Below are 7,560 nucleotides of genomic sequence, written 5' to 3'. Positions count from 1 at the left end.
TGGATGGATGGATGGATGGACGGATGGATGGATGATGGATCTATGATGGATGGATGGTGACAATAGATGGATGATAGATGGGTGGGTGGGTAGACAGCCAGGCAGAATAAGAATGTAGAGAATAATGGCTATAAATAGAGTAAAATATGTATCAATTAACTGACAAAAAGATAAGTATGTGAATACGTAGAAGAGAAACAATGTACAACCAAGTCATAAATAAAGGGTAAACAGATGGAGATAAGGATGGGGATGGAAGGTGAGTGGGCAGGGGATCAAAGGACAGATTACAGCAGATGGAGGGATGGGTGGGGCAGGGCGGATGGAGGGAGGACCTCCGGAAAGCCAGCCTCCCTGTGAGACATAAAAGGGTACCATCACCCTTTGGGCACCGCCCCCCTCACCCCCACCCCCACCAGCAACAGGATCGCTTCCCAAGGCCCGCCTGCCAGCCCAGAGGAGCCTGGGGGAAACCACTCCACCCGGGGGCACAGGGCCACCCTCCCCGGGGGCCTGGTCCCCTTCCAGCACAGCTGAGGGGAAGCCTGCAGCCTGGTGACTCAGCATCCGGGCACTGCGTCCCCGGTCCCACCCATCACACCTCACAAGCCTCAGCCAGGCAACAGCAGGGACCGCTTCCTCTACCCTGGGCACCCGCTCTGCAGGCAACATTATAAAGGGGGAGCCTGGAGGACCACTGGAGGTGGGCAGAGCTGCCCCTTGCAACAAGAGAATATACCCTCCTTGGCAGCTACCTTCGTTTATACATCCCGTCTGCCAGTGTGAGCTGAAGATCAAGTGCTCCTCCTCCGGTTGTGCAGGCCGAGCCCCGCTTCCTGAGTACCCTTCCATCCCCCACCTGAGACCTCACCAGCCCAGGTTCCTAGATCACTCTCTGTGCTCCCATTCCCGACTCCCGGACGCCAGGCCCTGCGAGTACCTGTTCACAGGCGTCTCCTTCATCAGACTCAGCCCTGCCCACCGCCGCCATCAAATGTAGGAGGTGTTGACAGAGGCCGTGAATCACACCTAGTCCCTCACCTCCGGTGACTCCTCTCAACCAGGCTGCCTCCTGCCCCCACATGTCACCCTGGTCTGTCGAGAGTCTGTGAGCCACAGCTCCGGCCTCCCTGAGTTCCATTCACCCCATTCTAGAAACGTCCTCAGCTCAGGAGACGCTCACAGACAGAGCATCAACTGCTGTGGCGCTGATTCCTATTCCCCCTGACCCTGCTGGGTCGACTACAACAGCCCCCGAGGGTCTCCAGGGCTTTACGGAGCCAGGAAGCAATCTTTCCTTCATGCACTAACTAGGGGGTTCGAACTCCCAACCTGCTGGCTAACACTCAAGAGTTTCACAAGCAGCCTTGTCAGGTCTCCTTACGAAAGCCGCAAGGTGGTACGTCAGTCAGGACTATGTTGGGTGCTGAGGGCTGGGAGGGGGGTTAAAGAGGATGGTAGTGATGGAAACTGAGGATTCACTCCAAGTCTCCACCCAGGAGGCGCACAGAAACCCTGTGTAAGGCAGCACCGCTCACAAAGGCCAGCGTCCACTCACAGATGACAGACAAACCAAACAGAGTATCACAGAGAGAAGCGAGTCCTGATGTATAAGCGACAGCGTCAAACCTTGGGGGCAGGGATTGAGCCGGACACCTCCGTCCGAGGGAAGCGTGCAGAAGAGGGAGAACGGGCACAGCCTGGTGTCCAAGGGCTGGAAACAGTACAGGGACTTTGTGGAGGGACTGAGAATGTTCCAGAGCTAGAGACGGCCGAGGCTGCAGAAGACGGGAAAGGACCACGTGTTTAAGACCATTACTGGTCCCATTTCGCAGAAGACGAAACTGAGGCTCTGAGCAGCAGACTGGACTGAGCGGGTGTGGGACCTGCAGAAGAGGATGGAGACGGGTCCTAGAGAGCTCCTGGGGGTAAGCGGAGCCCTGCAGGGAGCACTGAGGGGAAATGCGGATGCAGCCCCAAACCTGGGCTGGAAATCACCTCGCTCAGAGAGGGGCGGGGCGTGAGCTGGTACAGCTGACAGGTGCCATGTGGTGGGGCTCAACCCTGGGCTGGCAGCCCCCGCCACGGCCCCACAGCCCTCCGTCTGCACCCACCACTCCAGAGAGCATGTCTGCTGACCCCACGATTCTCTAGTGTGCTTCCTGGGCACCCAACTCCTGTGGCCCTGATTCTTCAAACTATGAATCCCAATCTCCTGTGGTCTAGGCACATGGCAAGGAGGATGGTGAGATCTGAGGGCCCTCAGGAAACAGCCAGCTGGAACAGTGGGGACAAGGGCGCCAGGCCCCACATGGTAACACGGCCACTGCTGTGAGACAGGCCCCCCCACCCCCAAACATCTGTCCCAACCTTCCAGGAATGAGAGGGGCCAGGCCAAGGCAGCCTAGCCTCTATCTCTTATCACCCCACCCCCAGTCACAGGGACAGGGAATCTGCCACAGCCCACCAGCCTCTCGCCAATCCTTGCCCAGATTTGGCTTCAAGCTCCCCGGATTCTCAGGCCCCCCAGGTACTGATGGAGTGCAGGGAAGGTTGACTCCTCGTCACCAGGTGCTCTGATCATGCCCATTTGACAGATCCCAACACCAAGGTTCGGGCTGCTCCAGATCACAGATGACCCAGATCCCGCCCAGCGTGCCCATCTCCTGCCCCAGTGAAGGCCACTAGGCCCCTCTTTAAATGCTGCATCTTTGCTCGCTGGGCTGTAGCCAGCCGCCCCCTCTCCTCATCCAACATTACTTCCCTTTTCCTTTCCTCTTTTTTCCCCCTTTTGATTTTAAAAAGAAGGGAGATAAGTGCAGGAGTGACAAACCCTGCATGCCTGCCAGGTCCTCGCTCTGCTGGAGAGCCTGACCAGCCTGACCAGGAGGGGCCCTCCCTCCTGGACACTTCACAAACATCAAGCCTGGGCACCTCGGGAGGGCCATGTTTTCCATTGCACTCCCCTCCTTCCATCTGGCCTTCAAGCTGTGGTTCTCTCTGTCAGGAAAGGAGGCGGTTGATTTCTGATGCTGAGTGGGCGTGGAGGGGAGATTAACCCCTCTCCTTGCCCTGCGGCACTGAGACGGGGACTGCAGGTACCAGGTCACAGGCTTGGCTGTGACCAGGTCTACTGAGGACAGGCAAGGCTGGCTGTCCGTGCCAGGGGACGGCTTTGCACATCGGGACCTCTGGCTCCTAGAGGATGTGGGGCTCAGGGTCTTAAATCTATGTTCATTTCCTGTCTGGATGAGAATGAACCAATCAACAGGAACAAATTAGCAGGCCACCTCCTCCAGGCAGCTGTCTGCTTGCAAGACAAGGGCACCCATTTGGGCTTGGGTTGCCCTGAAATGGCTCTAAATGTCAGACCGTGTCTCCCAGGGACATTCTCTAGGGATCCCCAGCCTCAGGTCTCCACAGAACAGGCATGGCACTAAATCACAGGCCAACGTCTGCAGCTGGCCTCATCACCAGACCCTGGGGCCTCACGTCCTGGGGACCCAGAAGCACATGCCTGATGGACCAGCACTCCCAGGGCCAGTACTTCCCACTGAGGCATCCTCCAGACCTGGACCCACAAGAAACTGAGCCAAGTTTCTACCCCTTTGAATGCGGTCTAGAACCCCAGGCCTGGAAGGTACCAGGTGGGCAAAAGCTCTTCCACCCCCTACGTGCCTTGAGCCTGGACCCGAGGGCACCGCAGCGCGTGAAGGCTGATGCCCTTTGATTTCCACTGCTCTCTCTCACCCCCAACATCTGGCAGACATGTCTGCAGCTGTGCAGCTCCGGAAACGTCCCCCCTCCCTCCAAGCACGCAGGCCCTCAAGGCAGGCCTGCCGAGGAATTTATGGGGTCTGGGAAAGAGTGGGGCTGGCCTTCAGATTCCAGGGCAGCTCTCTGGGGACTGCGGCCATGCTGAACAAGGACAAATGTTCCAGCTACTAAGAATAGCTGTCCTTGAAGCGGTTGTCAGGGTGGGAGCCCAGGGCCACTCCGCAACACCCCTCAGGCATGCCCTCCCCTAAAATCACCACCTGGGACCCTGAAGCCCAGCTGATTAGGAAAGCAGCCCCACCTGCTGCCACCCCAGTGGGAAGGTCTGATCACTCAGGGGTGTGGAACAGTGTTTGACGATGGGAGGTACCCAAGAACCACACAAGGTCCCAGAGCCCCTGCAGCCATGAGTTCCAGAAAGATTCCTGGAGGTCCTGGAAGAACAGTGAAGGGTCCAAGGGGGACAGGATGGTCAAGAGTCCAGGCAGAACAGGCTACCTAAAAGAGGAATCCTAGATAATGCAAACGACAGATGTGCTGGGCTGGTGACTGCAAGGTTAGAGGTTTGAGACCACACAGAGGGGCCACGGAAGGGACTGGAGATCCACATCACAAAACCTGACCATGAAATAAATAAAAAAATCCTCTGGAGCAATTCTCTCTGCCACGTGGGTCCAGGCAGGGGCTATGATGAGAAAGGAAGAGGTAAGTGGTGTTCAGCTGTAAAAGGGGAGGTCTCAGGAGCCAATGCAAAGGACAGGGGAGTGTCCACGTTTCCTTCCCCTCGAGGAAGCCAAAAATCCCAATTGTGAGACATCTCTTGACTTAACAGTTCCTCAAAAAAATAAAGATAAAAGAAAAGAAAGAAAAGCCAAACACGGAATAGGATCCCAGTAATAAATCACTTTGCAGCCCAAGCACAGCCAAGCGACCTGTGGCTGTGACCTCCAGCCAGCTGAGAGTCCTGCAGAAGCCGGAGGGGGAGGGAATGACGGCAGAGAGGCGGATGAGAATCTTCTCGGAGGGGCCAAAGGCGTAGGGGCTCCACTTCGAGGGGCCCCCCGGGAGAGGCGTACCCCCAATTACTCCATGAGTCACTCTGCCTGCCCTCCACCCCGATGAGAAAACACGCTCCCCGCAGGCGGCCCCATGTGGACCCCAGCCCAGCCCCACGCCCCGCAGAGCTGGCCAGTCCAGCTGTGCCGCACAGCTGCTGGGGTCCTTGCCAGTCCAACACCCATTCCTGGGAAACCACACCCCAACTTCCCTCCCGGGAGCGCCTCTCGAGAGGCCCCGCCTCCAGGCCAGGCCCAATCAGCATCCGTTGCGCCAGCTCAAGCTGCAGTGATTCGCTAAAGTGGAAGGGCGGGGCTTATCCTGAGCCAATGAAACTCCTTCCCACAATCTGATTTATCACAAAGCTCTTCCAGGGTTGAATTGGCTAAAAGGCCGAGCCTATTGGACCAGGAATGAGGAGGGCCTCATCATTTGCACCCCTGGATCCAACGGTGCCTGAAGCTTCCCCTGAGATCTGTTGATACTAGAGTCTTGTGCACTAAACGCCCGAGGAGCTGGCAATCTGTTATCTGGGAACCTCGAGGCAGCATCCCCAGACCCAAAGGCCACAACCCACTTGCAGACACTGCCTCCATCTCCACGCTTCCCTCACCTGTGCAGGTGGGGAGAGGTCCACAGCCAGGCAGGAGGCCCAAGAAATGAACAAGAGCTCCCAGATGCAGCCAACCTGGGAGGAGGACCCAGGTAGATCCAGCACACTTGTATAGGGTCTCAAGCATCACCTCCTGCACAGGTGGACAGGGGTGCCAGCAGGTGGCGGCTGGGCAGATAAAACTGCCTCTGGGGGCACAAGGGGATCTGGGTCAGCAGCACTCAATGTCCGGCTCGCCCCTCCCCTCCCACCAGGTGCACAGGCAGTAACCAGAGCCAGCCGGCTCTCTGAGGAACATCCTGGCCTCTCGCGGATGGTACATCTGCTGCCCAGGATGCAGGACCCAAGGCTCTGATAAGCAGAGGTCGGCTTGGGCAGGTCCCTGTGGGCCGCTATGCGGCCAGAAAGAAGGGCATTGTCTGTGGGTGGCCGGGCGCCTGCACCCAGGGCCCGCCCTAGACCAGCCCAGCCTGGCGTCAGTGTGCTGGCCAAGCCTTCAACCTTGGGCAGGTGGAGACCCCAAGGCCTGACAGCCAGCATCAACCTCCCCACCTTTATGCAGGTGTGCTCCCCACAGCCCCTCTCAAAGGAAGGGAAGGTGAGGCACTGGACGATGAAACACCTTGTCTCAAATCTCACAGCAAAGCTCACTAGGAATGCCTTTCTTGAGGTCTCGAAAGTTCTCTGCTTTGACAGTGACAGGTTTCTGCCTTACACAGATCCCAGCTCTGAGATTTCTTACAGGAACCGCCCCGCTTTGCCCTGCTTCTTACAAATGGGGGTCCATTTCAATGATTCGGTCTTAACTGAAGACCTTTCACCAGTACCTTCATAACAAACTCTACTCTGCTTTTGGGAGGTGGCAACGCTACCTATAAACTTACAGACACGATGATGTCAGCAAATTACCTGCTATAGCACTGCCTGTCAAACATATTACCAACAGGGATTTGGGAAACAAAAAAACAACAAAAAACAGCTATAAGCCTGGCTCACTGTAGTTCAAGTACACAGCTCCAAGCAGCAGACGACCTTACTGGAGAAGCTAGATTCTGAAGATTGGGCAGGGTCCTTCTGTCCCACACGCACCCTGAATGACACCAGACACCAATATCCAGGTCTGGGGTCCTGAGTTGTCACTGGATTCACAGGCCAAAGTAAACACACCTCACAGCTGAACTGTTACATACACATGAGGACCAGTCCATTTCACCTTCCCAACAGCCCTGGGAGGGGCGTTCTACTACGGTCCATCCGACTAGTGGGAAAGCCAGTGCAGAGAGGTTAAGTAACTCACCCAAGCTCACGCAGCAGACAAGTGGCCAAGTCCACCTCCTCACCAGGAAGCCGTCAGAGCCAGCTACCAGCTGGGAGGAGGCCCCTGCCTCCTCCTCACCTCCCTCTTTGGGCTTGGGGGAGACCCTTCCTCTCTCCTCAGGCTGAGAGATTCCTACTTTCTTGCCTCCCTCCTCAAACTCAAGGTGGGGGGGGAATCCTCCCTCCGTCCTTGGGCTGGAGCCTGGACCTTGAAGACCTCCAGCCCCACATGCCCTCTTAAGGCTCCAGGACCACATCCTGCCAGCCAGGGTCACCCCCATGTCACAGCAGAGGAGGCCCCCACGTGTGGCCGCCCAGCTCCCGGGGCAAACGTCCCCACTGCTAAGCACAGAAGACAGACAGACAGCTGCATCCTCACCAAGCTTACCCCTCAGCTGTGCTGCTTCCACTGCTTCTAGAATCCTCCCCTCCCAGGAGTCCTGCTGCCCGGTCCTTCTCCCCAGTGGAGGGTCCACAAGGGCAGGGCCAGGGCTGCGTGTCCAGTACCAGCCTTCCATGTGACACACACCACTCGCTCACGCGGTCAGTAAGTGCACCCTGAGTCTGTGATGTCCAGAGAGCCAAATGCAGACACCGAGTCGGACCTCCAGACCCAGTCACGAGCTGAGGAACCAAAGGCCAGGGGCCAGCCTTGGGGAGCAGAGGCGGAGTTAACCACATGCAGCTCTGAACCCGAAATTCCAGGTGACACACTCCTGTCTACCCTGCCTGCTCCACCAGTGAGGAGCGTCCTGAGGACTGGGCCCCACTCCGGGCAGCCCAGCACTGCATGTCCA

This window comes from Elephantulus edwardii, unplaced genomic scaffold (assembly GCF_000299155.1).
Source record: "Elephantulus edwardii isolate Elephantulus edwardi_28Jun2011 unplaced genomic scaffold, EleEdw1.0 scaffold00148, whole genome shotgun sequence".
Classification (NCBI taxonomy): domain Eukaryota; kingdom Metazoa; phylum Chordata; class Mammalia; order Macroscelidea; family Macroscelididae; genus Elephantulus; species Elephantulus edwardii.
The sequence above is the reverse complement of the archived record's forward strand: the minus strand, read 5'-3'. Positions refer to the sequence as shown.